This window comes from Apus apus, chromosome 6 (assembly GCF_020740795.1).
Source record: "Apus apus isolate bApuApu2 chromosome 6, bApuApu2.pri.cur, whole genome shotgun sequence".
Lineage (NCBI taxonomy): Eukaryota > Metazoa > Chordata > Aves > Apodiformes > Apodidae > Apus > Apus apus.
The window spans coordinates 63,265-76,173 of record NC_067287.1 but is presented as its reverse complement, the minus strand read 5'-3'; the positions used below and the strand labels follow the sequence as shown (position 1 = coordinate 76,173).

The 12,909-nt window shown below is 42.6% G+C and overlaps 1 protein-coding gene across 15 annotated transcripts in view; it reads right to left on the bottom strand.

The window, feature by feature from the left end:
- Positions 1-11,743, bottom strand: part of BAZ2B (bromodomain adjacent to zinc finger domain 2B) — a 137,191-nt gene extending 125,448 nt beyond the window's left edge. For 13 of the 15 annotated variants that reach the window (XM_051623895.1, XM_051623905.1, XM_051623899.1 and 10 more), the window contains exon 1: positions 10,825-10,899. The gene's annotated coding sequence lies outside the window, so the exon portion shown is untranslated. Of the gene's footprint in view, positions 1-10,824; positions 10,900-11,643 lie in introns of those variants that run through there. The other 2 variants (XM_051623896.1, XM_051623898.1) reach the window with 2 other exon arrangements.
- Between the last annotated feature and the right edge of the window lie 1,166 nt (positions 11,744-12,909).

Below are 12,909 nucleotides of genomic sequence, written 5' to 3'. Positions count from 1 at the left end.
AACATAACTAAATAACACCAGTAAATTCTCTGAACTGTCCCTTTATTTCTGCTAGGCTGGTAAGAACTATCTACCAATCTCTCTAATGCCAAACTTAAACAGTGGTCATTGGCATCTCCAGGCTAAAAACCTAATGCAATAAAATGCAAATTCTGCTTCTAAGCACCAGATACTGTGTATCTCAAATACTCTTCTGAACCACCTCTGAAAAAACTGTTTAAGTGTTTGTCAATGCTTTCCACAATCAACAGTTCTCACTAAACAGCATATTAAAACTTGCAGTGCTATTTTCAGCCAACAATACTGATTGACTATTTCTGGATCACTTTTACTGTCACAGGTCTCCCCAGAAGCTAGTATTCTACTGTAACAAACCAGACCCGCAATTTGGCACTCAAATAGCTCTTTAAAATTAAAACAATCTTTTGCAGAAAACTACAAAGTATTGAGTTGTGAATCACTCAAATTACATATGGAAACGGGCACCTGTAAGGGGCAGCTAAACTAAAGATTCTGTGTATAAACAGAACATACTACAGCTAAGATTTATACCCATCAGGTAAATATCCTACTACTCTCTATTATTGCCTAGGCTGCTGGAAGCAACAGGTATGATAAAGAATTAACCCTTTTCTCAGTCCAAGTTTTATAAAATTAAGAGAATACAGGCCAGTTGTGTTGAGGTCAATGTATGAAGCAAAAAAAACTTAACTCAGTTTTACCAGGTGTGTCAGACATCCCACCCACCTGCATTTCAAATGCCTTCTACGACACAGAACACATCATCCCATGAGATGACTGCTCGTATATTTATTTTAGGCACTTCACAAGATACCAAACCTACAATAATTATATGAACTAAGGACTCAGAGGCAGAGAAATACAACAAGTGATTGTCCTCCCTACATGCCTGTTTTATTATAAAGTCTTTACACTATTAACAATCTCTCAAAATACATAATTCATTTCCATGACTGAAAAAAGACTGTAGGCTACATTTAAATGCTACTCTGTATAAACCACTTTTATCAACACAATAAAATTTGCAATATGCTGTATATCCAGAGCATGATAACTGTTAACACTGTGAATTTACTGGCATCTGCAAGAGTCAAAATATTATAAATTTACCTCAATGATAATCAGGAAGTTTGACACATAGAAAACATATCTCAAAAAAACAGGAAAGTACTCCCAAAAGCCCTGTGTCTTTATCACATACAAATATAAGGGAAATCAACATAATCTGTTCCTTTTAATTCCCAGTGACAGGAGAAAAGGGACATTTTGTAACTTATAACTGAGTAATTGTATTTACTAGTGCAATTAACATTAGTTCTACCCTAAAATATGCAAGAGTTCCTTCCTTCCTTCTCCACATACCCTTGAGCACGCTTCTTCATGCAACTATAAAAAACTACTGCAAAACTAACCCTCTGGACAAGGCTTAACTAGGGAAGGAATTAATATTTCCCACTGTTCTTCAGAAATACCTTTGCTTCAGTGAAGACCATGTGCTAAACATTTAAGCCTTTGGGGGGGGGGGGGGGGCGGGGGAAGTAAAGCTTGAAAAGCACTTCTAGAAGAGAAAAATGGTGACAACTGCAGAAAAATGTAGTGCTAATATCACATTTGGGTGCCAAACACTAAAGGACCTTCAGTAACAACAGTCTGCTGTAATTTTAGGAATATAACCTTTTTTTATTTTCTAAAATTTACTTCTACAAACACACATAGATGCATTAAGTAGCAACTGAACTATACAAACACTACTTGGTAGCTGCTGGCAAGTTAAAGGAAAGAAAACAACCAAAAAAAACCAAACAAAAGCCAACAGTAAGGCCTCTAGCATGCCATCCAAAGACTCAGCAGTTCAGGACACCCCTATTTGTGCTCAAACCTCCACCCACTTTGCTTAAACCCCATCCCCCAAATCCTTCTCCAACACATTCCAGGTATTAATAAATCCCAGTGCTTTCTCTACTAAATTAATAGAAAGATAAAGAATTGCTGGAATGTATTTCTGTTGTGTTTTTTTTCAATGATCCACATCCTTTCATTGTCTCTAATCACGACTTTGGATCTCAACTTCCCATTTCTCAGACTGTCTTTGGGACAGCAGCTTTTTTACATTGTCTATATTGACAATACGGTCAAAAAATTCCGTTGCTGCCGGCTGTTGTCTGACTGTCAATGGTTACCAAGCAGACCATTCCCATTCAGTGTTTCAAAGAGGAGGGACTTCAATTTAGAGTCCCACTTAGGTAATTTTCCCCTAAGAGCCACAGTGAGACTCTTTTCTGTTACTAATATTAGACTTAGGAAGTAAAAGCAAACAAACAAACAAACCAGAGGAATTCTCCTTGCTTTGAGATTTCTTACAACTGAGCTATAAAAAAATCTGTTTCTGGCATTACAGTTGTCATAAAAGTTGGGTCCCCCAATTATCTAACTATTGAGTACTCTTCTAAGTCCACTTTTCTCCTAAACCACACACTTGCAGTCTCAACTATTATCTCTGCTCCAGCTCTTTCATCAACATTGAAAAGGTGCTTAAGGGTAACCCCAAGGATGAAAAATTACCAGAGCAGCAGTGGAAAAGTACTAGTTTACATTTCTTAGGGTCTAGCCTTTTTTAAATTGCTGCAGCTACTTAGAAAAGACCACAGCTGTAGGGAGTGATAATATCTTATATTAAATCAACTGATGCAGCTTGAAAAAACACTCTTTCAGGCATGTATGCCTGATATTTTTAATTCACTGACTAGCACAGTAAGGAACCTTCCTTAATGGCTTCCCACCTTTCTGGATCCATACATATGAAGTAGGAATTCATTTACAACTTTCCTCAGCAATAATTCCTATCTATATGCCAGGTTATGAGGTATCACATACAACATACTGGATCAAAAGATGTGTGACAATGGGCATTCTGGGCTCCCTTTTATTCCCATTGAAACTAAGGCTGTTTGGAAAAAGCGATTTTTATAGTCAAAAGTATAGTTCTTCTTTTGGAAGTTCCAGGCCCCTGGGCAAGCAGAGATACAGGAAAGTTCTCAAACTAAGTGTATAAACTAGTGGAAACACCTCACTTTATTTCCAACCTGGAAAAGCAAAATTGAAATCGGGGAGGGATTTAAAAATCAGTTCTACTAACAGCTTATAGATATTACTAACCAGTATTTCTAAGCATGTATTTTTCACATTATAATGACAGATAAGGTTGCCCATGTAAGAGTACAGTACCTTCCTAACACATCCATTATTTTTTCCATGTGATACTTGGCAAGACTGTGTTTACTACTATTTTACATCACTATCATTTTGTGTAATTCAATCACATTTTCTACTTCTGGGTTTTGCTCAAAAAGCACTGGGCATACAATGCATGAAAGCCACAAATTTCAGCAACTACAGTTTTAGCAAGGTAACCGTGGCTAAATCTAAGAAAGATTTCTTATTTGGAACAACAAAAGCTACCAAAGGACTACAAAGGCTGGCTAGGTTACTTTTTTAGGCTGCTCTAAATACCAAGAATTCATATTTAAGATGTATGTCACTGTCCTTACACTTTGCTTCTTCAAAGCTCACAGTTTATAGTTCTATTCAGCATTTAGTTAAAATAAAATATTTAATACTGAGGCGGTTCTATGATGCAAGCACAACTAAAATGAAAGGCCTGTGTGGCTGCAGTGACCAGATTTCAAATGCAGGTAGATCAATAAAAAAGGCTCAAGCACAGTCTCTGTGTGTGAGTAGAATCGTTTATAATGGTTTGCAAATGACTACGTGCTTGATATAACCAGCTGTTCTTAAATTATGAATATGCAACCAATTCATGTTAAAGCCAACTCCCAGCACTATTTCTTCAGGGAAATCCCAGTAGTTTTTGCTTGTTCTACATGTTAGTTCTGTTAAGGATACAAATAGCAGTAAGCTTCAGAACAAACAGGACCAAACTACCGGCGTTTCACGCACTAAGTCCATTATCACAGCAGGGGTTGCCACTCTCCAGGCCGTTCCTGTAACAGCTTAGGCAATACAACCACCACAGCCCCACCAAGAAAACAAAAATTAAAAAAATAACAAAATCTCCGCAGCACACATTAAAGCCCCTCTGTGAAGCTAATGCTTGTTTGCCACAGACAGACAGTCAGCCCTGACCTGCTTGAAGGCTTGCATCATGCTTCAAACACTTAAAAACATCAATCATAAAAACAAAGACAGGACATTGAATTATACAGCATTAACCTCCAGGGTTTGCATACAAAGACCTTAGATTTATTTATGTCCTAGCACGTTAAGAGCTTCAGTACACTGTTCTTTACACCAAACTGGCTGCCAATTTGATGAACCTCTCTGCCCTCAGTAGGAGTACAGTGTCTTTGATTAATGAGTGCATGCTTGTGGAAAAGTGTAAGAACGGAAAATGGGGCAAAATCCACACAATTACATCCTTTTGCATCCAACACACCTCTGCAATAATTTTTGTCAAACTGGTTTTCTTTTATACAAGAAAGGACTGAAGGTTGTGGGGTTCTTTTGCTGATTATATTTGGATGCCACAAACCACTGTTCTGAAATAAAACAGCAATGCAATGCATTGTTGCTTTCAGTGATAGAAAAACATTAATTCATCAATACACATCAATTAATAAATAGGGTCACAATCCAGAAAAGTTAGCTAAGTATTCAAAGTGAAGGAATACTCCCTAGATGATTTCAAAGGTTTAGCTTCTTGTCCAGCAGCCTCACCACTGAGATTCAAGCTCAAGAACAGCTAGGCAGATTATTTTTTGCCTTTAAACAACTGTATTTATTAAATACTCTAAAGAAAACCTAGCTTACACTTCCCTAATTTGCAATAAAACACTGGTAGAGTTCTCCATTATTCAAAAACTAAAATTCTTCATTATCCCTTCCAACAATTCCAGAGCAGGAGTTCTGTGTGAGGCTCCAAAGAGAAGGCAACGTTATCTGACAGTCACTGTCTGGTTTCTAAATTTACTTTCTTTTTCAAGTTCTTACACTGCAAACACGACCTGAGACAAGTGTTCTGCTCCCCCATCCCACTGATCTCAATGGGACCACTGCTCATGTGAACAGTCCATCAGGTAGAACCGTTTTTCAGGGGGTGCCCTTTACCACTTTAGTAGTTTGAATTTTGAAGTTCTGTTGCGATTCCTCCCTCAGGGGCTAGAAAAATCTCTGCAATCTCTTTCTGCAAACTACCAAGGCTTAACCCATTCAGCTCTTTACAATGCCTGACCTACATCAAGTGAAAAGAGTCTCATGTCCTTTATACACAGAAAACAAGACATTCGGGAGGCCCGGATGGGTGTGAGTTGGAAAGCAATGGGACATCTAAATGTTAATGGCAACAGGCATCATTCTTCTGAAAGAATGAAATGGGCACTGACAAGCCCAGCACATCTGAGATCATCTGTCACTAGCTGATATTTAAAAATACATACTCTCTTCAATATTTCTCATTTCCCCACCAATGTGAAAAACATTAGCATAAAAAGAGAATAAACTGGTATTAGCAACTGTCAAACACAGAAATTAATTCTGATAAACTAAGCAGGGAAAAACCCTGTATCCTCCTTTCTTTTTTGCTACATTAAAAAAATGAAATAGACATAAGACTTCCTCACTCTCTGAGGGTGTTTCTTTCACCTGGTGGTCTCACTAAGTGCTTCTACTGCAATAAAATAAATCACAATTTCTCTTCCCTTGCCCAAAGAAGAAACAAAAATTGAAATTATACTGAAAGGTTTTTTTATTTCCATTTCCATCGCAAAGGAGCTTCTGTATAAGACTTCAAAAAAAGTATACTGGTTTTTTCCTTTTTAAGGAATGGCTCAAGACCATGGCAATTACATAACCGTAAATTTAGGGCAATAAAGAAATAAAAGAGTAAGCAAGAACTTACCACAAGTGAAGCTGTGTGCTAATTCAATTACATGTTCCATGTATTTCTTAAAACTGTATGATTAAGAAACAAAGGAACAGAAAAACATGGCATCTTGCTTGGTCCTTCTGCAGAGACTGGATGAAAACATGGTCCCAATTTCTTCTGACAACTACATGCTCTCCACTTACCTACTCGAGTAGCATTACTCTGCAGAATAGCAAACCACACATTTCATTTTGCCAGGAAACATCTACCCAGCACACTACACAGTACAGACAGCTTTTCTTTCTACCATCAGCTTCTCGTGATGTTGGTAAAAGACTAAATCTTGAGCACCAGGCTCCTTATCTGTGTAACTGGGAGACTAATACATTCTCACCTTTATAAAAGTACTAGGAAACAAATTGAAAAAATAATGTGAACCTACTATTTACCTACACAAATCTTCTGGAGACTCCTTGTTTATTTATTTTTTGGGGTTTTCTCCCCCCCCCCCTTTTTTTTTTTTTTTAATAAACAGGCAAAGAGAGTGAATCGGGGCAGATCTATTTACTCTAACCCTACTAATAGAATATCCTTGTTTCTCTTCCTCATCAGTAAAGGGTAAGCAGGGAAGAACTCCAGACCCCACCACTCACTTAAAACAGAGATGTACTTTCATTCTACCATTACACAGAAATAATACAATAAAAACAGTTTTAAAGTTAAAATGTGGCAGGAATAAAAAAACCCAAAACAAGTGAAAATGTCAGTCATTAAGAGGATCTTTCTTTCCTTCTTTGATGTGGTGGGGAAGATCATCTGTACCCAAACTTTGAATTCTGCATAACGTTATCTTCACCACAAACTTCCCATTTCTTTAAAATATGTTGACCAACACATATTTACTACATTTTGTCAATGATCAGGATATTGTGAACTATCCAACAACCATAAAAACTACTGCTGTCCTTGACACCTGTGTTGGTGTTTCTTCTAATGACAACTTATGATCACAAACTAGTTTATAATGCAGTTTGACAATTACTGAAAGTACTACAGTAAACCCAAATTAACTCAAAATTTGAATCACACTTGGGAGAAAACTGGCAAGACTTTGGGAATCTTGGTTAGGTCAAGTTATGCAAGTGATGGAAACAGACAGTGCCACCCTTCTGTTATCTTCTATTACAATAAAGTTTGCTCATTAAAAACAAAAATAAAAAACAAATCAACCAAGATCAACCTATTTGGTTTGATATAAAGATACCTGTATCAGGCCAGGGGCAGGAATGGCAGTGAAGCAGCCAGACCTGAGGGATGTCTTTTCTGGGTCAGGGTGTCTGTGCGTTCAGCAAACTGCATTTCTGGTCGTGCTGAGTCTACCTCACAAAAGCCAGGAGCTCTTGATTCCAGAGATGCCTTCATAAGAATATTATAAACCTAAAAGCAGCCACTTACTAATGCCTCTTTTCCCTAATTCAAGGATATGAGACAGAGAGAACAAACTTCCTTTTCTTTGCAAACGTGATATTCCACATCTTGAGCAGGCACAGAAAAGTAGCAACAAAGACATTAACAATTGCAGTTCAAGCTGGGAGTGACTGTTCTGTTTCAATTCAATGACACCACTAATGGCTTCTTAGCAGTTCCATGAAATCAACCAGCTGTCAAGTCGATGTATCAGAAGGAACAGTTATGCACTCCCATAAGAAAAGCAACACATCAGGATGTTTTGCAAAACATCTGCTCCTTTACACTGCAGTTCTATAATAAACATGCAAACAAAAGAAAAGGAGGCAAAGGGCAACAGGACCTAAAAAGAAAATACTTCCATTATTTTCTTATTTGCATTTTCAGTGTCTGCTCTGAATACAAAAATTCAGTCTTGCTTCTTGCCACAAGGTCAGTATAAAGATTAAACAATAAATATACTGCAGTGGTCAACCAATGCTTGTTCCCTCCATTAAAAATATTGCCAATTTATCTTTTGAAAGTGTAAAGCATCTTATTGCATGTTTACAAAAATCAACTATTTCTCACCGAAGGGTAAAAAGCTTGTATTTAGTTCTTTCCCCAATCCTTAAAAAAAAATTTGACAACCTAGAATAATCTACAAGAACAAATATTAAACACAATTACTTTTTGTGGGACCACTGACTTGTAAGGAACCCAGCAGAGTGGTATGTAGTTTAAAAAAAAAATTAGGATGAGGAATACCAGTACTACAATTCTCATTTTTCAGTACACATTAGTCACAAAATCTTATTTTGTGCCACTCAGAACAGAGTTAGGGTCAGTAAAGAAAAAGGAACATTGCCTGATGCTCTGAAGAAACATTTACTCTCCAGAGAATTCTATTTATTAAGAACTTCATCAAAACCTGATAATATTCTTTCTTCCAAGGAATTGATACCATCTATGATTAAACAAATATCCCCTGCTTAAAGGGAACAGAATTTCCTGAACATCAGAGATCCCTTAACAACTCCTAATGCTTCCTCTACACACACTTTACAAACATTACCTCAGCTACCATTTTCCTTATAATATGTAGTTTATTGATTTTGCAGCATTGTGACCAAAATGTGTAGCTAGTTTACTACAGATAGGAGATGTCAAGTATACTATCATTTTCTGAAACTACTTATCCTCTGCTGCTCACCATTTATAATCTGTCAAATCTTCAAGACCTTTGTTGCATGTATAATTTAGAACCATCTGTTGTACATGCTTTCAACTACTGAAACATTTTCATCCACCTAATATTCACGTAGCTGACATCCCCCATTCAACCACATCTTCTGGTGCACTTAAAAACAACAACAAAAACAAGAGCAAAACCAAACACACAAACCAACCCTGAAACCGCACGCACCCCCCTCGGGTTAGGGATCTGACCTTTGTTCCAACATCACCTTAAGGACACTTTAGGTCAGTCATTCAGTACTGACTTGGACAGAAAGAAGTCTCGCAGTGCTAACAGCTATTCCTGTTACTTTCCATGTTAACTGTCCTCAAGGTTTTTCCCAACCCTGAAGACAAAGAAAATGCAAATTAAATACAGGCAGTTTCACGTTCTCGTTAGTGCGACTGTAAACAGTGCGACTGTAAATACACAGCAAGTAAGGCAAGTATATGGAAACGAATGGAAAAGAGAACTTTCCCTACAACAGTTGCTTCTTATCAAGTGCCCTGTTTCCCTGAGCTGTATCATGTGACCAGAAACACTTTTATGAGACTTTAAAAAAAGCAGCGCAATTGAGAAGTAAATTAACAGGACCCTTTACGTTTCCCTTCTTACAACAGCTGACATAGAGTCTACAGCCAGAGGTAGAGAGATTGGTTTTTTAAATAGGTTTAGCACAGTAACTGCGTTTTACCACCCACATGATACAGTATCTGAAACATCACCCAAACTACGGGTAACAGACATACAGGTACTTTCCCAGCGGAGCTTCTTAACATTACAGCTTGATAAGCTTATTGCTCCCAAATACGTCCCCCCGAACCTCTCATTTCAGAACGGAACCACCGTGTATTTCCATCTTCCTCATCCCAAGGAGAAACTGTTTATTCCTCAGGGAAGATTCTGTACCGAGTGCTTCATGCCCCTCACGCCAGATTACTACTTTCTGTAAACAAAAATAACGCCCATCTCCAGATGACTCGTTATTTAACATAAGAACTCTGGAACGCTCTTTTTAAACAACGAAATGGTTCGGCGAGCGCTACGTATTAATTACTAATGGACAAGGGGAAAAAAACCAGCAAAACAAAAGAGTGGGAAGGAGAAGGAGACCCCAAAAGCACTATTATTTCTCTATCTGCTACGAAACCAGACACCAGAGAAAGCGGCGGATTCTTAACGTTCCCCGAAGATGCAGTCGCAACCGGGAACCTCTCTCTAAAGTGCAGTTCCCAGCACAGGAGATCAGGAATTCCGGGGGAAAGCACACAATCCTGGAAAAATCCCCCTTAAACTTTACATGACGTCATTGTCGGTCCCTGTAACATTTCCTAAACTTTGAGTCGCATCCAACGATTCCCACTCATTCCCTCCTGAACGAGACGGACAGACTCGGGGAATAAAAATTTGCCCAAGATGGCGAAAGGCTCGTTGTTTAGAGGGCAGAAAAATGGAGGATATTGTAATATACACAAAGGGATAAATTTCAACAACCCGGCGCCGGGCTGCAGCTGCTCGCTTCCCTTTATGAGGAAGCACCCGCACAAAAGACGCAGCCGAGGGGCCCGCACCGCCCGGCCCCGCGCCCCGCACCGCACCGCGCCGCACAGGCCCGCGGAGGCCGGCCCGGCCCCGGGGCAGCGGCCACGCTCCCGCCGGCCGCCCCTGCCCTGCCCTGCCCCGCGGCCGCCCCGCGCGGCCTCCCCGCTCCGCGCCCGCGGGCCCGCCTGGGCCGCGCTGACAGCCCCGGCCGGCGAGCGGAGCGGGGCAGCGGCGGGAGGAGAGCGGCGGGACGGGCGGGACGGGCGGGCAGCGCACCCGAGGGCCGCCCCGAAGAGCCGCCCCGGCCGCCGCCAGAGGCTGCGGGGCCGCGGGCTCAGACGCGACCGGCGCGGCCCGGCCCGGGCACGGGCTCGCGGCCGCCGGTAAAGTTTAAAATCGCTCGGGACCGCGGCCGCCCCGTCCCGAGCCGCCCCGGCCGCTGCCCCGGGACCCTCCTCCCCGCGGGCCCCCCCCGCCCGGCCGCGGCGCTGGCCGGGCCCGCGGCGGCACCGCGCCGGCGCCCGGAGGCGGCCGCCCCGCCACAACAAAGGCGACACAGACGCACCGGCGGGGACGGTCAGCGCGGCGGCCGCAGCCCCAACCGGCCGCCCCAACCGGGCGCGGCGCGGCAGCGGCTGCGGGCGTTGGGCCAGGCCGAGCTCTGCCCGCCCTGCCCGGGGCAGCGGCCGCCACTCACCTCCGCGGCCCGGAGCGCGGCCGGCCCCTCCGGTGTCGGCCCGGGCGCTGCTGCCGCTGCCGCCCCTCCCGCCGCTCTCCGGCGCCGCTCGCGCAGGGGGCGGGGGCGCGCGCGGGGGGGCGGGGGCGCGCGGCGGGCGCTCGGTGCCCCGGGCCGGGCCCCGCCGGTGCCTCCCGCGGGCGCCTGCGCTGCAGCCGCCGGGGGACGCGGTGGGCGCCGCTCCAGCGAGGCCGGGGAGCGGCCGGGAGCGGGGCTGCTCGTCTCCCCAGCCCGGGAACAAGCGGCCCGGCGGCTCCTCCGGGAGCAGCGCGCGCTGCATCCCGGCCTCCCGGCGCGGCCCCGGCGCTCGCTCCGGGCGGGCATTTTCTGCTCGGGAAAAGTTACCGGTAGTTCATGCTTTGCAACCAACGTCCGAAGGGTGCGAGCCGGCCAGTCACCCGCTAACGAGGACTCGGGCAACCGAGGGAGGAACAGGGTCCCCCTCAGGCACCCACCGCAGCTCTCGGAGCAGAGCAGGTTCAGGTAAAGCCGTAAACATTAACCTAGCGACGCAGAACCTGTGAAACAAACAATGGGCATCCACCGAGGGGGAAAGGTGACCCACTTCCGAGAGAGGAGACGTTTTAAAGAAGCACAGCAAATACATGCACCGTGGGAGCAATATTCACCTTTCATGCGCTAGAAGAACGAAATAAATTAAATTCAGTTAAAACAGGCAACGTGGGCAGGGGAATGAAGTTAAAGTTATGGGGAAGCATTAAAATCCGCCAGCTAACACCACAAGAATTCAAAAAAACATACAACGTATCTTTTACATACCACTGGTTTTGCCTCGCCTGAAACAACCCACGGTGCTTCTCTGTAAAAAAAAAAAGTAAGAGCTGCGCTTCCCCACACCAGCCCTGCAAACTACACACGTGGTAGCCTCCCCTTTTTCCTTTTCTTTGGCGTCGCCTCAGACTCGGGCAGGGTTAAAGTGCACTCAAGGAGCCACAGGACGGCTCCCCATAAACCCTAACGCGATAGATTTAAAGTTATACCGCGGTGCAATGAAGAAAACCCGAGTTACTGCCCTCAGCAGATGGACAAGACTATGTACAGCTTGTTAACCTTGTTACGTGCTACACACAAGCGTTTTAAAAATCAACACTATTTCTAATAAAGCTGATCTCAGCATAAAGAAATATGCATATGTAGAAAGATGCCATTGTTTTTTGTTTCCTCTTCAGCCACTGGCTGTGATTTTAATTGTGCTTGAGGATCTTCATTAGTATTAACACATGGGGAGATTTCACAAAGCTGCTTCATTAGGAAAAAAAAAGCTTGGCAGACTAGCTCTTTTTGCATGCAATGAGAATGTCAGCCTTACCTCGGTCATTTGTAACATAATAAGTGCAAGCACAATGATTGCGATGCAGGAGCGCTGGGGGAAGGGCAAAAACGCTGCCTAATACGGGGATGAGAAAAGAAAGCTGCTCATTACACAGTAAAATGTATGCTAAAAATTAGTGAAGATGATGTCTCATGAGACTCATGCTAAATACATTAATGTGCTGATATGTTTTTAATTATTATTTTTGCTCTAGTTTATTTCATTCCCAGGATTCACATCCAGCAGCAAAGGTTTGCTGGCGTTTATTGATTTCTTTGTCCGCCACATTCCCGGAATACAGATTTTAATCATTTCGCTACACCACACTCAGTAATTTCATTAAAAACTGGAACCTTCCATCCCCAGAAAGGCATTTAATTTCAATGACACACAATTTCTTTTAGCAGCAAACTGTCTCAACAGTAAAAGCTAGCCTAAGGTTCAAACGCATAATTTAGTCCTGAGTTCTCCATGCTCTGCATTCCTTTGAAGCTATAATTTGACTAACTACCTAATAACTGTAATAAGGACAATGATTTCCTTATAATATGTTATTAACCCGTATTTAATTAACTTGGAGGCCAAGCTCTGTACATGTTTGATTGGGTCAGTACCTCTCTAACCTCAAAATTTACTAATAATGGTCTTGAAAAAGTGTGGGATAAGAGTATGGGTACAATAAATAGCTGTTTTGCTCAGAATGTTACGCATCA